Below are 23536 nucleotides of genomic sequence, written 5' to 3'. Positions count from 1 at the left end.
AAGGCACAAAGGAAAGAGGGAGCCAAAAAGATTCCCTCTGACATTCCCCCGGACAGTCTTTTAGGGATAATGCTGCAGGTTTGGAGGGACAACCCTCAAGCCAGGGACAAAGAAAAGCAAAAGATGGTAAGTACTGCTGTTTCATCTGTCCTAAAGACCCCATTCATAAGCCTTCAGTCTTTTGACCTAGGTTTGGCCCAGATGAGGATTGGGTGTGCCAAGCTTTATTTTTCTATGTGAATGATAAAACCCCATCCTCACAAGAGATAAGTTATGCTGTCTGCTGGATCAAGGAATTAGCCCTCATATTCCCCCTTCAAAGAAAAAGAAAAAGAACCTAGTAAAAAATCCTTGCCCAGTGAAAAGCCATGGGACCCCCTATCATGCTTGCCCCCTCCATACCTCTCGCAAAATAGGGGACAGGAAGATCAAGGGGCAGCAGGAGGATTAGCGGAAGAAAGACCTGGAGACCATGGGGGAGCCGAACAAATTGCTCCTTTAAAACCTTATCCAAATTTAAGCAAAGAATTAGAACAGTGAACTAGACTGAGTACAAGTCCCTTAGCAGCAAGGTTACAAAAGGTCCAAAAGCCTATAGTCCTGGAACAGGAATTAAAAGAAATTAAAGAGTGTGTAAAGCAGAAACTCAGTTGTATATAAGAAAACCCAACTCCCACTGAGAAAGAGAAAGCGCTGGAGTCCTTTAAAATTAACTGCCTGTTTTTCTGTGGCTAGTAAGCCTTATCTCTCCTCCCTTCCCAGGTTTTGTGAAGACCCTGTTTCTCTTGCCATGCAGCTGCCAGATCACTAGACAGATAAACTCAAGTCACAAAACATGTTTTTCCTTAAAGAGTAAGAAATGATGTAATGCATGTCTCAATTAAATAACTGTCTTTGTTTCTCTCTTCTGTAGTATGTTTCCCCCTGTACAGATCTCCCCCCACCCATGAAATACTTAAAAGATAACCCTTTGTTCAAGGCTCAGTCCTTTGGATATTAATCTGACTGGGCTTTCTATCAGACTTGTCTTTCTTTTTAAGGCTGAATAACCTTCCATTTTGTGTATACATCACATTTCGTTTACCCATTCATATGTCAATGGACACTTAGGCTGTGTCTACCTTTTGGATATTGTGAATAATGCTGCTATGAACATGGCTTAAAAAATATCTTTTTGGAGTCCAGTTTCAGTTATTTTCGGTATATATCCAGAAATAATATCACTGGATCATACAGTAATTGTATTCTTAATTTTCTGAGGAACCACCACACTTTTCCATAGTATTTGCACCATTTTACATTCCCAAATAGAAGCTACAGATGTTCCAGTTCTTCCATATCTTCACCAACATTTGCTATTTTTTAGTTGTTTTTTTTATAGTAGCTATCCTAATGGGTGTGAGGAAATATCTCATCATGGTTTTGATTAGCATTCCCTAATGATTTGTGATATTGAGCATTTTTTTCATGTGCTTTTTGGCTATTTGTATATCTTCATTGGAGAAATCTCTATTGAAGTCCTTTGCCTATTTTTTAAGTCAGGTTATTTGTTTTTGTTGTTGCTGAATTACAGGAATTCTTTATATATTCTGGATATTAACCTTTTTTCAGATACTTAAATTGCAAATATTTTCTTACATTCTATAAATTGCTTTTTCACTTCGTTGATTGTGTCCTCTGTCACACAGAGTTTAATTTCAATGTAGTCCACATTATCTATATTTTCTTTTGTTGCTTGTTCTTTTGGTGTCATATTCAAGAACTCATTGCCATATCCAATGTCATAAATCTTTTCCCTTATGTTTCTTTCTAAGAGTTTTTATAGCTTTAGCTCTTTTACTTAGGTCTTTGATCCATTTCAGTGAATTTTTATGTATGGTGTAAGCTAACGGCCAAGTTTCATTCTTTTGCATGTAGATATCAATTTTCCCAATACTATTTGTTGAAAAGACTGTCTGTCCATTCCCTATTGGTCTTGGCACCCTTGTCAAAAATCATTTGACCATGTATACAAAGTTGATTTCTGAGCTCTCTGTTTTGATCCATTGATCTCTATGTCTGTCTTTATGCCAGCACCATACTGTTTTGATTACTGTAGCTTTGTAGTAAGTTTTGAAGTCAGAAAACGTAAGACCTCCAGCTTTGTTATTTTTTCAAGATTATTTTGGCTATTTGGGGTCCCTTGAGATTTTGCATGAATTTTTTTGTTTCTAACAAAAAAACCCACCGTTTGGATTTGGACAGAAATTGCATTAAATTTACAGATCTCTTTGGGTAGTATTGACATTGTAAGTATATTAAGTCTTCCAATTCGTAAACATGAAATGCCTTTCCATTTATTGGCGTCTTTAATTTCTTTAAGCAATGTTTTGTAGTTTTCAATGTATGTTTCTTTCCTTCTTGGTTAAGTTTATTCCTAAGTATTTTATTCTTTTTGATGCTATTGTAAATGGATTTTTTTCTTAATTTTCTTTTCAGACGGCTCATAGTTAGTGTATAGAAACACAACTGATTTTTGTGTGTTGATTTTGCATCCTGAAACTTTGCTAAATTTGTCTTGAACTCCTGATCTCAAGCGATCCTCCCAGCTCAGCCTCCCAAAGTGCCTGGGATTATAGGCATGAGCCACCATGCCCTACTATGCCAAATTTGTTTATTAGTTCTAGCAGCTTTTCTTATGGAATCTTCAGTGGTTGCTACATATAAAATCATGCCATTTGTGAACAGGGATAATTTTACTTCTTCCATTCTAACTTGGATGCCTTTTATTTATGTTTCTTAGTTAATCGATTTGGCTAGTGCTTCCAGTATTATGTTGAATAGAAGTGGTAAAGTAGATATCCTTGTCTTGTGCCTGATCAAGCAGAAAAAGTTTTCAGTCTTTCATAAATGGAAATGAAGACATATGTGGCCTTTATTATGTTGAGGTATTTTCCTTCTATTCTTAATTTATTGAGTGTTTTTATCATGGAATGGTGTTAAATTTTGTCAAATACTTTTTCTGCATCAATTTAGATCATCAATCATGTAGTCTTTTTTTTCCTCTTCATTCTGTTAATATGGTGTACATTGGTTGATTGACATCTGCTGAATCATCCTTGCATTCTAGGAATAAATCTCATTTGGTTATGGTTTATAATCCTTTTAATATGCTGTTGAATTCTATTTGCTAGTATTTTGATGAGGATTTTTGCAACAATATTCATCAGATATTTTGGCCTATAGTTTTCTTGTAGTGTCTTTATTTTTCTTTGGTATCAAGGTAACACTGCCTCATAGAATGAGTTTGGAAATGCTCCCTCCCTTTCAATTTTTTGGAAGAATTCGAAGACAATTTGTTTTTGACAATGATCCCTTTAATGTTTGGTAGAATTCACCAGTGAATCCATGTGTCCTGGACTTTTTATTATGGGGGGGTTTTGATCAGTGATTCAACCTCCTTAACAGTCACAGATCTGTTAAGATTATTTATTTATTCTGATTCAAACTTGGTAGGATGTGTTTTTATAGGAATTTGTCCATTTAATCAAGGTTAACCAATGCATTGTTGTACAATTGTTCATAGTACTGTCTTATTATTTTTATTTTTGTAAAATTGATAGTCATATTCTTTCTTTTCTAATTTCCATTATTTGTGTATTTTTTTCTTACTGTATCTAACTAAAAGTTTGTCCATTTTGTTGATCTTTTAATGAACCAACTCTTGGTTTCATTGATTTTCTCTATTGCTTTTCTATTCCTGATTTTGTTTTTCTTTGCTCTAATCTTTATTATTACCTTACTTTTGCTAGCTCTGGGTTTAGTATATTTTTCTTTTCCAGTTTCTTAATGTATAAGGTCAGATTGTAGATTTGAGATCTTTCTTCTTTCTATTTTTTTCTGTGATAACAGATTAATTTAAATTCTAGACCTGAAGCTCTACAAGGGTATGCTCTTTAAACATTCTATAAATGTGTACAACTGTGCAATACCACTTAAAATCTCAGAAAATGAACACACTTTAGAATTGTTTAAACACAATCCACAGAATTAAAAACAAAACCAGAAGCCATTCACAGTTATACTATTGTCAATTAAAAGTTTTATACTTAATACTTGATATAACAGTCAATATCTAGTGGGGGATATTGAAAGTGATTTCAGGGGGCAGAGCCAAGATGGCCAAATAGGAACAGCTCCAGTCTACAGCTCCCAGCATGAGTGACGCAGAAGACGAATCATTTCTGCATTTCCAACTGAGGTATCGGGTTCATCTCACTGGGGATTGTTGGACAGTGGGCACAGGACAGTGGGTGCAGCACACTGAGCATGAGCCGAAGCAGGGTGAGGCATCATCTCACCTGGGAAGTGCAAGGGGTCAGGGAATTCCCTTTCCTAGCCGAGGAAAGGAGTGACAGATGGCACCTGGAAAATTGGGTCACTCCCTCCCTAATACTGGGCTTTTCCAATGGTCTTAGCAAATGGCACACCAGGAGATTATATCCTGCGCATGGCTCAGAGGCTCCTATGCCCATGGAGCCTCACTCATTGCTAGCACAGCAGTCTGAGATCAAACTGTAAGGAGGCAGTGAGGCTGGGGGAGGGGCGCCCACCATTGCCGAGGCTTGAGTAGGTAAACGAAGCAGCTGGGAAGCTCGAACTGGGTGGAGCCCACCACAGCTCAAGGAGGCCTGCCTGCCTCAGTAGACTCCACCTCTGGGGGCAGGGCATAGCCAAACAAAAGGCAGCAGAAACTTCTGCAGACTTAAATGTCCCTGTCTGACAACTTTGAAGAGAGTAGTGGCTCTCCCAGCATGCAGCTTGAGATCTGAGAACAGACAGACTGCCTCCTCAAGTGGGTCCCTGACCCCCGAGCAGCCTAACTGGGAGGGGCAGACTGACACCTCACACGGCCAGGTACTCCTCTGAGACAAAACTTCCAGAAGAATGATCAGGCAGCAACATTTGCTGTTCACCAATATCCACTGTTCTGCAGCCTCTGCTGCTGACACCCAAGGAAACAGTGTCTGGAGTGGACCTCCAGCAAATTCCAACAGACCTGCAGCTAAGGGTCCTGACTGTTAGAAGGAAAACTAACAAACAGAAAGGACATCCACACCAAAATCCCATCTGTAAATCACCACCATCAAAGACCAAAGGTAGATAAAGCCACAAAGATGGGGAAAAAACAGAGCAGAAAAACTGAAAATTCTAAAAATCAGAGCACCTCTCCTCCTCCAAAGGAACACAGCTCCTAACCAGCAACGGAACAAAGCTGGACAGAGAGTGACTTTGATGAGTTGAGAGAAGAAGGCTTCAGACGATCAAACTACTCCAAGCTAAAGGAGGAAGTTTGAACCCATGGCAAAGAAGTTAAAAACCTTGAAAAAAGATTAGACGAATGGCTTACTAGAATAAACAATGCAGAGAAGTCCTTAAAGGACCTGATGGAGCTGAAAACCATGGCACGAGAACTATGTGACAAATGCAAAAGCCTCAATAGCCGAAGCAATCAACTGGAAGAAAGGGTATCACTGATGGAAGATGAAATGAATGAAATGAAGCGAGAAGAGAAGTTTAGAGAAAAAAGAATAAAAAGAAATGAACAAACCTCCAAGAAATATGGGACTATGTGAAAAGACCAAATCTATGTCTGATTGGTGTACCTGAAAGTGACGGGGAGAATGGAACCGAGTTGGAAAACACTCTGCAGGATATTATCCAGGAGAACTTCCCCAATCTAGCAAGGCAGGCCAACATTCAAATTCAGGAAATACAGAGAACACCACAAAGATAATCCTCGAGAAGAGCAACTCCAAGACACATAATTGTCAGATTCACCAAAGTTGAAATGAAGGAAAAAATGTTAAGGGCAGCCAGAGAGAAAAGTCGGGTTACCCACAAAGGGAAGCCCATCAGACTAACAGCTGATCTCTCGGCAGAAACTCTACAAGCCAGAAGAGAGTGGGGGCCAATATTCAACATTCTTAAAGAGAAGAATTTTCAACCCAGAATTTCATATCCAGCCAAACTAAGCTTCATAAGTGAAGGAGAAATAAAATACTTTACAGACAAGCAAATGCTGAGAGATTTTGTCACCACCAGGCCTGCCCTAAATGAGCTCCTGAAGGAAGCACTAAATATGGAAAGGAACAACCAGTACTAGCCACTGCAAAAACATGCCAAATTGTAAAGACCATCGAGGCTAGGAAGAAACTGCATCAACTAACGAGCAAAATAACCAGCTAACATCATAATGACAGGATCAAATTCACACATAACAATATTAACCTTAAATGTAAATGGGCTAAATGCTCCAATTAAAAGACACTGACTGGCAAATTGGATAAAGAGTCAAGACTCATCAATGTGCTATATTCAGGAAACCCATTTCACGTGCAGAGACACACATAGGCTCAAAATAAAGGGATGGAGGAAGATCTACCAAGCAAATGGAAAACAAAAAAAGGCAGGGGTTGCAATCCTAGTCTCTGATAAAACAGATTTTAAACCAACAAAGCTCAAAAGAGACAAAGAAGGCCATTTCATTATGGTAAAGGGATCAATTCAACAAGAAGAGTGAACTATCTTAAATATATATGCACCCAATACAGGAGCACCCAGATTCATAAAGCAAGTCTTTAGAGACCTACAAAGAGAGTTAGACTCCCACACAATAATAATGGGAGACTTTAACACCCCACTGTCAACATTAGACAGTCAACGAGACAGAAAGTCAACAAGGATATCCGGGAATTGAACTCAGCTCTGCACCAAGTGGACATAATAGACATCTACAGAACTCTCCACCCCAAATCAACAGAATATACATTCTTTTCAGCACCACACCACACCTATTCCAAAATTGACCACATAGTTGGAAGTAAAACACTCCTCAGCAAATGTAAAAGAACAGAAATTATAAGAAACTGTCTCTCAGACCACAATGCAATCAAACTAGAATTCAGGATTAAGAAATTCACTCAAAACCGCTCAACTACATGGAAACCGAACAACCTGCTCCTGAATGACTATTGGGTACATAATGAAATGAAGGCAGAAATAAAGATCTTCTTTGAAACCAATGAGAACAAAGACACAACATACCAGAATCTCTGGGACACATTCAAAGCAGTGTGTAGAGGGAAATTTATAGCACTAAATGCCCACAAGAGAAAGCAGGAAAGATCTATAATTGACCCCCTAACATCACAATTAAAAGAACTAGAGAAGCAAGAGCAAACACATTCAAAAGCTAGCAGAAGGCAAGAAATAACTAAGATCAGAGCAGAACTGAAGGAAACAGAGACACAAAAAACCCTTCAAAAAATCAATGAATCCAGGAGCTGGTTTTTTGAAAAGATCAACAGAATTGATTGACTGCTAGCGAGACTAATAAAGAAGAAAAGAGAGAAGAATCAAATAGATGCAATAAAAAATGATAAAGGGGATATCACCACCAATCCCACGGAAATACAAACTACCATCAGAGAATACTATAAACACCTCTATGCAAATAAACTAGAAAATCTGGAAGAAGTGGATAAATTCCTGGACACAGACACCCTCCCAAGACTAAACCAGGAAGAAGTTGAATCTCTGAATAGACCCATAACAGGCTCTGAAATTGAGGCAATAATTAATAGCTTACCAACCAAAAAAAGCCCAGGACCAGATGGATTCACAGCTGAATTCTACCAGAGGTACAAGGAGGAGCTGGTACCATTCCTTCTGAAACTATTCCAATCAATAGAAAAATAGGGAATCCTCCCTAACTCATTTTATGAGGCCAGCATCATCCTGATACCAAAGCCTGGCAGAGACACAACAAAAAAAGAGAATTTTAAACCAATATCCCTGATGAACACTGATGCAAAAATCCTCAATAAAATACTGGCAAACCAAATCCAGCAGCACATCAAAAACTTATCCACCATGATCAAGTGGGCTTCATCCCTGGGATGCAAGGCTGGTTCAACACATGCCAATCAATAAACATAATCCAGCATATAAACAGAACCAAAGACAAAAACCACATGATTATCTCAATAGATGTAGAAAAGACCTTTGACAAAATTCAACAGCCCTTCATGCTAAAAATTCTCAATAAATTAGATATTGATGGGACGTATCTCAAAATAATAAGAGCTATCTATGACAAACCCACTTTTTGATGGGGTTGTTTGTTTTTTTCTTGTAAATCTGTTTTAGTTCTTTGTAGATTCTGGATATCAGCCCTTTGTCAGATGGGTAGATTGCAAAAATTTTCTTCCATTCTATAGGAAGTGGGGTGATTACAAGGGTCCAGGGCAGTGGGTGAGGGTGGGGGTGCTCCTCTATGTCTCTCTGCAGCACAGCTATACATATGGCCATCTGGGAGCACTGTTTTCTTAAGTTTTAGCTTAGGTTCAGGGGTACATGAACCTAAGGTTTGTTACATAGGTAATTATATAACAGGTTTGTTATATAGGTAAATTACATGTCCCAGGGGTTTGTTGTGCAGATAATTTTGTCACCGGGACAACAAACCTAGCACAGGATAGGCAGTTTTTTTTACCCTTACCCTCCTCCTACCCTCTGCCCCCACATAGGCCCCAGTGTCTGTTGTTTTCTTCTTTGTGTCCATGTGTACTTGATGTTTAGCTATCACTCATAAGTGAGAACATGCCGTATTTGGTTTTCTGTTCCTGTGTTAATTAACTTAGAATAATGGCCTCCAGCTCTGCTCTTGTCCCTGCAAAGGACATGATCATATTATTTTTTAATGGCTGCATAGTATTCCATGGTGTATGTGTGCCACATTTTTTTTTTTTACCCAGTCTATCATTGATGGGCATTTAGGTTGATTCCACGTCTTTGTTATTGTAAGTAAAGCCACTGTGGAAAGCAGTTTGGCAATTTCTGAAATAACTTAAAATAGAATTGCTATTTGACTCAGCATTATTGACCCACTATTGACCCATTATTGAGTATTTACCCAAAGGAATGTAAATATTCTACCATAAAGACACATGCACACATATGTTCATTGGGGCACTTTTTTTTAATGGAAATGTTTATAACTACAAGTTTCCCTTTCAGCATTGTTTTGCTGCATCTCATCAGTTGGTATTTTTTTGTTTTCATAATAACGAAACAAAAAATATCTTGTCTTGAGATATTTTCTAATTTCTCTTGTGATTTATTCTTTGACCCATTGGTTGTCTAAGAGTATGTTTTTTAATTTTCATGTATTTGTGAATTTTCCAGTTTTCCTCCTGCTATTGATGTCTAGTTTTATTTAATTGTGATTGGAAAAGATACATTACATGATTTCAATCTTTTTAAATTTATTAAGACTTGTTTTGTGGCCTAATACATGGTATATCCTGAACAATGTTCTATATGCACTTGAGAAAAATGTCTTCTACTACTGTTGGGTGGAATGTTCTATATATGTCTGTTGGGTCTAATTGGCCTATAGTGTTGTTCTTGTCCCTTATTTCCTTATTATCCTCTGTTTAGTTGTTCTATTTAATATTGAAAGTTGACTGTTGAAGCCTCTTACTATTATTGTAGAGCTATTTATTTTCTCATTTAATTCTATCAATGTTTGTGTCATATACTTAGGAGCTCTGATGTTTAGTACATATATGTTTATAATTATTATATCTTTTTGGTTAATTCACTCTTTTATCATTATGTAATGTTCTTTGTTTCTTGTAACAGTTTTTGAACTAAAGTCAATCTTGTATGACACTAGTGTTAGTATAGCTACTCCTTCTATCTTCTGATTATTATTTGCAGGGAATGTCTTTTTCTGTTCTTTCACTTTCAATGTATGCATGTTTTTAGATCTAAAGTGAGTCACTTGTAGACAGAATATAGTTGGATCCTATTTGTTTTATTCACTCTGGCAATCTATGTCTTTATATTGAGGGGTCTAATGTATTTACATTTAAAACATACTGATGGGGAAGGACTTACTACTGTGATTTTGTTATTTGTCTTCTGCATATCTTACAGCTTTTTTGTCCCTCATTTTCTTATTGCCTTTCTTTGTATTTGGTTGATATTTTATAGTGACACGTTTTGATTACCTTCTCATTTTCTATTGTGTATTCTGTATATATTTTCTTTGTGGTTACCATGGTGATTACATAAAACTTCCTAAGGTTATAACAATGTATTTTAAATTGATTACAATTTAACTTCAATTTCATTAAAAACCACTACTCCTTTACAGCTCTGCACTCCCTCCTTTATGTTATTTATGTCACAAATTACATCTTTTTATATCATGTACCCATTTACATAGACATAGTTATTTGTTATGCTTTGGTCTTTTATATCCTATAAAATAATTAAAAGAGGAGCTACAAGCCTAAGTTGCAATAACACAGGTTTTAGATTTGTACATATATTTACTTTTACCAAATAACTTTATATTTTCATATTTTCATATGGTTTCAAGTCACTTTCTAGCAATAAATAAATAAATAAATCAAGGAGAATCCATCTCTACCAGCCTGTCACAGCACTAAAAGAATACCACGCAGTCCCTGCCTCTTTCCTAAAAATTTTTTTTAAATTTTGGCTTTTGTTGTTATAACTTTACCAAAGTTATTTAAAGTAACTTTACCAGCATTGAGTTTTATTGACTAAAGTCCCCCGGATTATTTCATGGGTATAAACCCATTTTGTTTCAGCCAGTTTGCATGGGGCCTTTTCTTTGGAAAAAATAATTTCTGAATTGCTGGCAAGATGGCGGAATAGAAACAGCTCCATTCTGCAGCTCCCAGTGAGATCGACAGAGAAGGCAGGTGATTTCTGCATTTCCAACTGAGGTACCTGGTTCATCTCATTGGGACTGGTTGGACAAGAGGGTGCAGCCCACGGAGGGTGAGCCAAAGCAGGGTGGGGCGTTGCCTCACCTGGGAAGCACAAGGGGTTGTGGAATTTTCTCCCCTACCCAAGGAAAGCCATAAGGGACTGAGCCTGAGGAACTGTGCACTCTGGCCCAGATACTGCACTTTTCCCATGGTCTTTGCAACCCACAGACCAGGAGATTCCCTCCGGTGCCTATGCCACCAGGGCCCTGGGTTTCAAGCACAAAACTGGGCAGCCATTTGGGCAGACACTGAACTAGCTGCAGGAGTTTTTTTTTTTTTTTTTTTTCCATACCCCATTGGCACCTGGAATGCCAGTGAGACAGAACCATTCACTCCCCTGGAAAGGGGGCTGAAACCAGGGATCCAAGTGGTCTGGCTCGGTGGGCCCCACCCCCATGGAGCCCAGCAAACAAAGATTCACTGGCTTGAAATTCTTGCTGCCAGCACAGCAGCAGTCTGAGATTGACCTGGGACCCTCGAGCTTGGTTGGGTGTTGTAGGGGGGCATCTTCCATTGCTGAGGCTTGAGTAGGTGGTTTTACCTTTGCGGTGTAAACAAAGCTGCTGGGAAGTTTGAACTGGGTGGAGCTCACCACAGCTCAGTAAAGCCACTGTGGCCAGACGGCCTCTCTGGATTTCTCCTCTCTGGGAAGGATATCTCTGAAAAAAAGGCAGCAGCCCCAGTCAGGGACTTATAGATGAAACCCCCATCTCCCTGGGACAGAGCCCCTCGGGGAAGAGGTGGCTTCCACCATTGTGGAAGACTGTGTGGCAATTCCTCATGGATTTAGAACTAGAGATACCATTTGACCCAGCAATCCCATTACTGGGTGTATACCCATAGGATTATAAATCATTCTACTATAAAGACACATGCACACTTATGTTTATTGTAACACTATTTACAATAGCAATGACCTGGAACCAATCCAAAAGCCCATCAATGATAGACTGAATAAAGAAAATGTGGCACATATACACTGTGGAATACTATGCAGCCATAAAAAAGGATGAGTTCATGTCCTTTGCAGAGACATGGATGAAGCTGGAAACCATCATTCTCAGCAAACTAGCACAATAACAGAAAACCAAACACTGCATGTTGTCACTCATAAGTGGGAGTTAAACAATGAGAACACATGGACATAGGGAGGGGAACGTCACACACTGGGGCGTGTCGGGGAGTGGGGGCCTAGGGGAGGGATAGCATTAGCAGAAATACCTAATGTAGGTGACGGGTTGATGGGTGCAGCAAACCACCATGGCACATATATACCTATGTAATAAAACTGCACGTTCTGCACATGTACCCCAGAACTTAAAGTATAATTAATAATAATAATAATTTCTGGGCATGTAAGTAGCTGTCTTTCAGGTTCTACTTTGATACATATTCTGAGAGAATTAAACCTGTCAAAGAAACCTTGACTTTCAATGGCAAGCACTGGAATTGACCCTAATAATGTGTTTTGGGGTAAGCCTACTTCATATTCTCAGCCTGTCTGCAGTAGTCGTTAGAATCTGAACTTCCTAAGGTTCATGTGCAAAGTTGAGTTCATTGTTTAATATTCAACAAAGATTATGCCAGTAAGATGGTAGGAAAATATTAGATATGTGTCATCACTGGTGGTATTATTTAAATTGCAACATATTTTAGCTGGCTGCTGATCTCAGCCACCATGCCTGCATTTTATCTCTGTCTCGTGGTCTGCAGCCTTGGAAGCTTTGAACTTAGCTCATAGAATCCTGGGCATCAAGAACATGTGGTTCTAATGGCTAGATAGGGAATGAGAGTAAAAGGATTTTGCCCACGGTCACGTGAGTAAACAACAGATTTGGAGGGGTCTGGACTACTGTGATGACTTCATTCTGACAATATGTTCCAGTTGTCCTTTCATTTCCTCCTAATCACATGTCTGGTCTGATCTGGCTGTTCCCCACCTTCCAATTCCTGCCTTCTCCAATGCTCCCTTCCGTAGGTCACTCTGTGGCTCAGAGACCCTGCTTAGCAAGTGCCCAACCTTTTAATTATTTGTTCAGTAAAACTTGAACTCATGTCTCCCCTTCTTGATAAAAAGAGAATATGTTATGTAATGTCGGGTTACTCTATAACTCTTGTCCTGTCTCTCAGCAACTACTGAACTAACTGTTTTCATATTGAGCAAACGTTTATGGAAGGACTGCCAAGAGTCAGGTACTAGGCTTGGTAATATTCCCCGTTCTCTCTAGTCAAAGCCAACACCAGCTAGACTTGCAGATCTAGGTCCCAAGCCCACTGCAGATCACAGGCCAGGGTCTGGTCTCCTCTGAGCTCCTTTGGGAGGGAAAGACAGAATTATTAACACCCATTTTGTAGATTAGGCAACTGAGGCTGAGGAAGTTTAAATAACTCAGACAGGGCCTGCACGTCAGTCATATTCCAAGGATCCCTACTCACTGTCTTCTCTCTACAGAACGAGATGTCTCTGGAGTCCATAGAAAGCCCAGGAGCCTGGCTGGGCACGGCGGCTCCTGCCTGTAATCCCAGCACTTTGGGAGGCCGAGGCAGGCAGATCACCTGAGCTCAGGAGTTCAAGACCAGCCTGGGCAACATGGCAAAATCCCATCTCTACTAAAAATACAAAAAATTAGCTGGGCGTGGTGGTGCATGCCTCTAATCCCAGCTACTTGGGAGGCTGAGGCACAAGAATTGCTTGAGCCCAGGAGGCAGCAGTTGCAGTGAGCCGAGATTGTGCCAGTGCACTCCAGCCTGGGCAACAGAGCAAGATTCCATTTCAAAAACAAAAACAAACACAAACAAACAAACAAAAATAGAAAGCCCAGGGGCCACCTGCATCAGGTTCCCAGCCACACCTTTTTCTTGTCCTCCTCTGTCTCTGGCATCTTCTCACAGGTTCCTAATTGTTTGTGGTTGCACAAATTCAAAATCCCAGAAAAGTTACCACTTCACACCCACTCAGATGGCTACTTTTTTTTGAAGGAAGATAACAAGTGTTGACAAGAACATGGAGAAATTGGAATTCTCACCTATTGCTGGTGAGAATGTAATATGGTGCTGCTGCTATGGAAAACAGCTTGGAGTTTCCTCAAAAAGTTAAACAGAATTTCAATGTGACCCAGCAATTCCCCTCTAAGTTATAGATCTGAGAGGATTAAAAACAGTTACTAAAATACACGGACTCACATATTCCTAACAGTCCAATTCACTAGGGCCAAAAGGTGCTAATAGCCCACATGTCCATCGATGGATGGATAAATAAATTGTGGTCTATCCATACAATGGAATATTATTCGGCCATAAATGGAATGAAGTACTGACACATGCTACAGAATGGATGAACCTCAAAAAAAATGGATGAACACATGCTACAGAATGGATAGCCTCACTTTACTATGAAGTGAAGGCCAGAAACGAAAGTCCATATATTGCATCATATAAAATATCCAGAAGAGGGAAGCCCACAGAGACAGAATGTACAATGGTGGATGCCAGGGTCTAGGGAGAGGGGAGAGTGGGGAGAAACTGCTCAACTGGTACAGGCTTTATTTTGGAATAATGGGAACATTTTGCAACTAGATAGAGGTAGTGATTGCAGAACACAGAATGTACTGAATTCCACTGATTTTTTTCACCTTAAAATGGTTAATTTTCAGTCCTGAGATTGGCTAATCATAAAAAAATGGTTAATTTTATGTTATGTGAATTTCATCTCTATACATATTTTAAATCTCAGAAATATACACTAGCAGGCATGGAACAGGTCACTGTGGTGCCTGCCAAGCCCGGTGATGTTATCTGGGGTCCCCGGCCAGCCTTAAGCCTCTTGCTGACCGGTGGAGGGCAGAACCTTTGCCCTAAAAGTATAATATCCACATGCTGGCATGATTCCTGGCCAGATGGCTTCTTTATTAGCAGTAATTGAAACTGCCTCGATACAGACACTGTACCTTGCAACCAAAAAATGACTCAACAATGATAATAAGGGTTAAGCTGGGCCATTCTCTCTTTGCCAGTTAAATTATATTTATTATAGCTTGACATGAAAAACAAAGCAACTCCAACAGGTATCACAAGGGCAAAGGACATGAACATTTTATCAAAGAAGAAATGCAGCTGTCAAAAATACAGAAATATTCAACCTTGTTCATAATAAAGTGGCTGGGCTCAGTGGTTCATGCCTGTAATCCCAGTGCTTTGCAAGGCTGAGACAGGAGGATCATTTGAGGCCAGAAGTTCAAGACCATCCTAGGCAAGTCAGTTCAATACCAGACTTCATGTCTACAAAACATCAAAAAATTAGTCAGGCATGGTGATGCATGCCTGTTGTCCCAGCTACTCAGGAGGCTGAGGCAGGAGAATTGCTTGAGCCTGGGAGGCTGTGGTGGTGGTGAGCCATGATTGTGCCATTGTACTCCAGCCTGGGCAATGCAGCAAGACTGTCTAAATAACAAAAATAATAGTAAAGAAAAGGATTGGGATGCCATTTCTTGCGTATTCAATACACAAAGTTAAAAGCAATTTCTACGTTTTCTATTTTTTTATTACTAAAAAAAGCTGGACCATTCTCACAGCCTGAAATGCTTCTCACTTTCCCTTCTTCTGTCCAAACACTTCTCTATGATAATGCAAACAGTCACTCCTTTAGGAAGACTTCACCCCAGGTAGTTCCAGATCCCCTTATCTCTGCCTTCCCAGAGCTCCTGGTGTCTCTCCAGTTCCCTCCGTGTGGTGAAGTACCCTACCTAGGGTTTCAGTATGGCTCTGTCTGCAAAGGTCTTGTTCACACCTTCCCTTATGGTTCTGTTCCCCTGTGTTGTGTCATAGCACAGGGCACAGTGGAGAACCCATTCACACTGATAGAGAGGGCCCCATGGTCCTGGAGATAACCATGTAACCGATCAGAATAGGGCATTGAGGGCTGGGTGTCAGGCGTGGGCTGCACTTGGGTGGGCAGGTCCCCTGGAAAGTCACTGGGTTTGGCAAGCTTCCTAGTAACATGTCTCTCTGGGGTCCCCTTGGAACTTCATGCAAAAATGCTGGTTGCTGGTTTATTCTAGAGAGATGGTTCATTCCTTTCATTTGATTATCAAAGAAACTCATGTCCCAGTTAAAGGTCATAAAGCCCAGTTTGTAAACCGAGATGATCTCAGCTGAATGAACTTGCTGACCCTCTGCTTTCCTCCAGCCTCTCGGTGCCCTTGAAATCATGTCGGTTCAAGCAGCCCCATGAGGCATTACAAAGTTTAATTATTTCAGTGATTATTAAACCATGTCCTGTGTTGACCCCAGGTGAATCACAAGCTGAACTTCTGACAAGAACAAGCTATCATATTCTTTTCAATTACAGAAAAAAGTAAGTTAATTGATAGGATTTTTTTTGTTTAAAAAAAAATGTTACTAGTTTTGAAAAGGTAATATGTGCACATGGTAAACACTAAGAAGGTATAAGAGCATAATGCTTTTATACTACTAAGAATAATGTTTTCTCTAAGTTTTTTTTGGTAGATGCTTTCATCAGATTAAGAAAACTCCCTGCTATTAGTTGTTGAAGGTTTTTATATCATAAATGAAAGTTGAATATTATTATCATATATTATTAATATATTGTTATTGAACTATCAAAGCCTTTTCCTAAAACCATTGAGATGATCTTATAACCATTCTCCTTTAACCTGTTGACGAGATCATTGGTATTTATACTATTTCTCTGTTAACCATTCTTGAGTCTCAGGTTTAAATTCAACTTGGTCATGGTGTGTCATCTTTGATCATTGCTGTCTGTGACTTGCTACTGTTTTGTTTAGGATTTTTGCACTGATGCTCATGAATGAGACTGGCATGCCATCTTCCTTTGCAGTCCTGATTTTTTTCTGATTTGGATCATGTGGTTATGGCCCTCATGGAATGAGTTGGGCATGATGCCTTCTTTTTCATGTCTCTGGATTGATGGGACACTTTGGATTCTCTCCAGATGGCCCTCAATGGTCCCTGTCTCCTCATTGTTAGGCCCCTGGGCAAGCCCTTCTCATTTCTGGTAGGCCCAGGAACCTGTGGGGGTTTTGTTTGTTTGTTTGTTTCTTGAGTCGGAGTCTCACTCTGTCACCCAGGCTGGAGTTGGAGTGCAATGGCCCGATCTTGGCTCACTGCAACCTCCACCTCCCAGATTCAAGCAATTCTCCTGCCTCAGCCTCCTGAGTAGCTGGGATTACAGGCACCCACCGACACACCCTGCTAATTTTTGTATTTTTAGTACAGATGGGGTTTCACAATATTGGCCAGGCTTGTCTCGAACTCCTGATCTCATGATCTGTCCGGCTTGGCCTCCCAAAGTGCTGAGATTACAAGCATGAGCCACCACACCCAGTGAACCTGTGGTTTTTAGAAGCTCCCCATGCATGTGAATGCTGTGAGCATCCCAGGATGACAGCCACTGTGTGTTCAGCTGTTGGAACTGTGAGAAAGCACCAGTGGGACCCTCTCCAGCACCTGCCTGCTGAGGTCATGGAAGAGGCTTGTTGGGGAGATGATGCCCTGGCTGACTCCTGAAGGATGGTTAGGAATGCACCAGATGGAAGCTGGGTTGGACCCACTCTATGCTGAAGAACAGCTTGTGTGGACACAAGGAGACACGGATATGTCATTTTTGTAGAGCCTGAGGAGTGTCCAATCACACCATTTGCTTAAAACATCATGCACATTTGGAGAAGTGGACTGAGACCGAATGAAGAAGCTAACAGTGGCCAGATCAGAAAGGGTCTTGTGTTACTTCCTAGAGATACTTAGATTTTATCCTGTGGGTGATAGGAGCAGTTGGAGGGACTGAAGACAAGGAAAGAAACATGTTTCAAGATCTATGTTTTTCAAGATGCTTTCTGGTGGCTGAGTAGGGAATTCCCTGGATAAGTCCTGCCCAGGGTCAGGCAAAACAAGTTAGGGGGTTACTGAAATAAAGAGTATGAGAAATGGTGTAGGTTGTGCTGACGTTTTGTAACACATCTCATGATGATCTTCATTTCCTTCACCAATTTCCTGTTTCATTAATTCCCTTCCACGTGCTCTTCTGAAATTTCCCTCACATTCTCTGATTTCTCTTTTACCTGTTGGTTTCATCACCTTTTACTTTTTGCTTTCCTGGAAACACAAATGATTCTGATTGTGACTTGTCAGAATTATTTGCAACATTCGCCTTTCTGCTGAAACCATGAGTTCACTGAATACACAATTTAGTAAAGTGTAGGATGCACATGTCGTTTTCGTGGTCACAACCAGCTCTGTAGCATTTTATAACTACACTGGCAGTGTGCTGGGAGGTGTAGAGAGAAATATTTATCACATGTGTGGCTGACACAACCTGCCAAGTTATTTTAGGAGCCTCCTTGGAATCCCAGCAAGAACGCCACCGGCACAATTTGTAATCACAGCATCCTGCTCCATGCCTTGGCTTCATGGCATAGTCACTTCTGCAAGTCTCTTTCCAGCTGTCTGTTCCCATGTCTATAAAGTATGAGTTAAATCATCCTAACACTACTCATCTTACAAAGTTTTCTTGCTGATATTAAGAGAGTTGGGAAAGAACTGTATAAACTGTGAAGTGCCATGCAGATGTTAGTGGTTACTTTATCAAGAAATAGACACTCTAGAATGGAGTAGAAAGCCAACAGTTATGATTGAGTCCTCCTCCTCTTCTTCTTTTTATTAATTTATAAATAAAAGAGGTTTAATTGACTCACAGTTCCATATGGCTGGGGAGGCCTCGGGAAACTCTCAGTCATAGCAGGAGGCAAAGGGGAAGAAGGCACCTTCTTCACAAGGCGGCAGGAGAGAGAGAGCTCCTCTTCTTTTTTGTCATAAAGTCTACAGAAGTGCTTATACTTCAGGGCAAGGGCAGGCAGAGAGAAGGAAGGACATTGCTTCACCCCAGCCCTCACTGACGAGTTTGCTAGGGGACCTCACTTTGTCCCAGAGTAGGGGCAGAACTCTGGCCACTACCCATTCAGAAGGCCTGGGCTGCACTGCTAGTTCCTCACTAACTCTGTGTGGCCTTGGGCAAGGTTGGGCCTGTGTTAACAGATTATGACCCTGGGCTCTCAAGCTAGAGGATCCAAATTTGAATCCTGGCTCTGCTAAAGCAATTAGTGATGTAAACTTTAATGGGTCAGTTAACCTTCCTGTGGCTTAGTTTGCTCATCTGTAAAATAGGGATCATAACAGTATCAATACCACATGATTGTTGGACAGATTGAATCAGTTAATGCAGGGGAAGTACTTAGCATGACACGTATTCACTATCATTTCCTGGAGTAAGAGCTGTGTGTGAGTGGGTGTGAGCATGTGTGAAACCTTTTCTCTGCAATCTCAGTTAAGAAACCAATCCAGAATTTAAAGTTCAGGGCCTAAATGGGTGGTTATCTTCTCCCAGTTCCATCCTATCCCACCTTTGCTCTTCCTCCTGCCCACAGGAGCTGTTGGTCCTTGATTGGGCTGGAAGACCTGGTGGACCCTAAGTGATCTATAAGAGGAGAATAGAGAACAGGGAATGTCTTCAAAAATCCTAGAGGGACACAGAGGCTGAGAGGCAGGCAGTCCTGCAGGGGTCTTCTGATTGGGACAAGGAGAACCTTGGTCTTCATAGGCCAATTCTGGTCAGTTTCCCCCATGGACAGATGAGGAAACAGGCCCAGGAATATCCAAGGTCTCACACTTCCCATCTGTCAAGTCTTGTTGATTCTGTTGTATTCATGTCTCTCAAAGAGAGATAGAGTTTAGGGAAGAAAGAAGGATCAACTGTGTCTGATACCACTGGGAGCTTAAGTAAAGGGTTCTTTTACTTCATAGCATTTATCCCAATTTGTAATTCAGTATTATTTGTGTGGCTGTTTGGTGTCTCTTTCTCCTATATGAGTGCTAGCTTCATAAGGGCAAGGATTTTGATTCTTTAATATTTAGTGCTTGCCACATGCCCTGAACACAGCAGGCATACAGGCTAACCAACATACAGTGGCATGAAAGTCATGAAAGTGAGACACCTACCTCCTCCAGTGCCAAGAGAGCATAACCATGCACCTGTCACTCTCCTCAACACCACCCCCAAGCATGAGGCCCAAAAGCATTAGCTAATCCCCTCCTCCAGCCACCAAAACTTAAAGGCCAGGTGTGGTGGCTCCCATCTGAAATCCCAGAACTTCAGGAGACAGCAGCAGGAGGATCACTTGAGGCCAGGAGTTTGAGATCAGCCTGGGCAACATAGCTAGGTCCCATCTGTACTAAAAATTAGCTGGGCATTGTTGCATGCCTGTAGTCCCAGCTACTAAGGAGGCTGAGGTGGGAGGATCACTTGAGCCCAGGAGGTGGAAACAATAGTAAGCTATAATCACAGCACTGAACTCTAGCCTGGGCAACAGAGTGACACCCTGCCTCAAAACAATTTTAAAAATAAATAAGAGCAAAACTTAGATACCACGTGGTCACCCCAACATGCAAAATCAAGTTTTCCCCTACTGAGAAGAATGGGGACTTGAGAGCTGAGTTACAGAGAGATAATCTTCTTCTTCTTCTTTTTTTTTTGGTTTACATCCTCAAGATCATGACTTGTGAAATTTCAATCGAATACACATGTAATTCCAGAGCAATGTTGCCTCCGCATACCATCAGCAATTCACTTGGCTACTGGAAGTCAGGATAAGCTTCCCAGAAGAGAGGTACCACTTGGGCTACCAATATAAAAGGATGAAAATATCAGAGTGATGGTGTTCTTTACAACGTTGAGTCCCTGGACAGCCTGTCCACTGATGCTGATATCTGAGCCTAATGCTTCTCTGAATGTTGAGATTGAACTTTGATCCAATGAAACTAGAACGAGAAAGAAGATAAGTCTTTCGTTGTTGATAAGGACATTATGTTTCTCATACTTGTATGGTTATTTTTCCTTAGCTGTACTATAATTATCTGCTTATTTGTCTCTGCTCTATGTGCTTAGGGTACAAAGTTGACCAAGACCAACTTTGGTTGGAAGCATAGTACTGAGAGCACAGTACTGAGAGCGCAGTATTGAGAGCACAGCTTTAAAAAACGTGATGAAGGCTTTAATACAGGAAATGAGCAGGGGAGAGGCATGTGGTGGTTGGATGTATCTTCCTTAACACAGTCAGTGCAGCTCTCAGTAGTCAAGTCCCTACATGTTAGAAGATGTTACCTTCTGTGGAATTAAGTGGCAGAACTTGCCTTCAATTATTTTCCTTTGCAGAACAACACCAACTGCATTAGTTAGGACACAGTGCTGGCTGCATTTAAGTCCCAAGCGATGATTAGTCTGTCACTGTTGGTATAGATTCAAACCAATCAGACCACCTCCTAAAGTTTGTAGGGCAGGTAAATCCTCATCTTAGAATAAAAATCATCTTACCAAGTATGTGTTTTAGAGGCAAGAAGAAAACATATTTGTTTCTGTAAGAGTTTTGTTTAAAAAAAATATAAGAAAGGCTCTCGGTTTAGGTGAGGTAATGAAGTTGTTGATAGTTATCAGATGACACTGGAATCTTTACTTCTCTGAATGTGTTCTGTGCATCTCTCAGTGTGGGAACATAGGGAGATCCTCCAGCAATGCCACTGATATAGTCAGAAACTGCATCTTTCTTTCTCCCTGCTGAGATGAGATGGAGTCCTTTGTTCTAGAAGACCCATGGTGGTGCCGCTGGGAGTAACCCTTGAAACAGGAACACGAATCTCAACCAATTTGTGGTTGCAGCCTTGAGTCTCACTATTTCCCATAGTGATGCTTAGCAGGGAATGGCAGGTGCACCAGAGCAGGAGAGGACCTTCAATCTCCCTTCCTGTTAGCTTTTTATAAAGTTTTATTGTGATCAGTATCAGTTGGGAAGCTACTTGCAGTCACTGAGCCTCAGTTTCTACATCTGTAAACTGGGGATAGTAGCATGGCCCCTATTTAATGTGCTCAGCAAAGCCACTGAAAGGAGACAGAAATGTATCAAAATTCCCTGGACTTTTATCCTACCTCTCTTGGGGATTGTCACCACCTTCCCATGTTTGTCCTTTGTTGGTTTGATGCTTGCTGTCACTTCTTTCCTTAGATGCCTCTCTGTACGGCTTTGTTATCCCAGGGATTCCAGACTTACAGCACATGCATACCACCATCCAAGCATGTTTATGTGTCTCCTGCTTCACTAGCCTGTCCCCAAGGAACATGTGACTCCCAACACACACCTGGCACAACACTGCACATGACATTCACCCACTTGGCCTTGAATCTGACAAGGAATCTTGCATGATGTTCACCCACTCAGGCCAGGTGCCGAGCAGCCCTGGAGGCTTAGGGGCCAGAGGGATGGGAAAAGGTGTCTTTCTGGGGTGAGTATCAGTTTCTGCAGGAGGGCTGAATGTGAGAAAGAATAAAGAGAGAAGGAAGCGAACAAGCACAGCTTAAACATCGCCTATTTCTATTGAGTTTTAAGAACGCTGTGATTTTGTTTGTCATGCAATCCATTCGTCAGGCCAGGCAGACACAGAACTTGGGTCTGAGTGACGATAATGAGCTGATATAATTTTCACACCCTCATCACTGAGATCTCTCCCATCAGGAATGGGTCACGGGGCTCACAGGTGGCAGCAACTGCTATTACAGGCCTCATCTCTACCAGCTCCTGGGGCCTGCCCTCCTCCCATTAGAAAATCCTCCACTTGTCAAAAAGGAAGCCATTTGCTTTGAATTCCAATTCCACCCCCAAGAGGCTGGGACCATCTTATTGGAGTCCTTGATGCTGTGTGACCTGCAGTGACCACTGCCCCATCATTGCTGGCTGAGGTGGTTGGGGTCCACCTGGCTATCTGGGCAGCTGTTCTCTTCTCTCCTTTCTCTCCTGTTTCCAGACATGCAGTATTTCCAGAGAGAAGGGGCCACTCTTTGGCAAAGAACCTGTCTAACTTGCTATCTATGGCAGGACCTTTGAAGGGTTCACAGGAAGCAGCACAAATTGATACTATTCCACCAAGCCATCAGCTCCATCTCATCCATGCCCTGTCTCTCCTTCAGGGGTCCCCTTGCCAACAGAATCACAGAGGACCAGCCTGGAAGTGCAGAGACAGCAGCTGAGGCACAGCCAAGAGCTCTGGCTGTATTAATGACCTAAGAAGATGGAGTAGTCACCAGAAAGTCAGAAGGGATGACATGCAGAGGCCCAGCAATCTCAGCTAAGTCAACTCCACCAGGCTTTCTGGTCCCCACTGTGTGTACAGCACCCTGATAGGGACCAGAGCCATGACAGGGAATAAGACTAGACTATGCCCTTGAGGAGCTCACCTCTGTTCAGGGAAACAGGCGTGGAAACACAATGGTGGTAAAGAGGAAAGAGGACAATAGGATTGCATGAAGGGGATGGAAAGTGCCCAGGGGAGGAAATGGTTACATCTGTGTGAGGAGTTTGGTGAGGAAAGACTCTAAGAGAAGGCTCTGTCTGGCTGGGTTTGGAAGGATGTGTAGGAGTCTTCTAGGGGGCACAGGCACACTCCAGGCATAGGTAAAGATCTGTAGGTGTGGCTTGTTGGGATGAGTTTCAAGTATTCTGGAATGAGGACAGCCATAGAGACAAGGGCAGGAGAGAGGCGATTTAATAGATTTTATGCCAATGGCTGCACTTGAGTTTCTGATAAGAACCCAGAACCCTTGGACTCCC

Source organism: Pan troglodytes, chromosome 6 (assembly GCF_028858775.2).
Source record: "Pan troglodytes isolate AG18354 chromosome 6, NHGRI_mPanTro3-v2.0_pri, whole genome shotgun sequence".
In the NCBI taxonomy this organism is placed as follows: domain Eukaryota; kingdom Metazoa; phylum Chordata; class Mammalia; order Primates; family Hominidae; genus Pan; species Pan troglodytes.
This window is presented reverse-complemented; position numbering follows the sequence as displayed.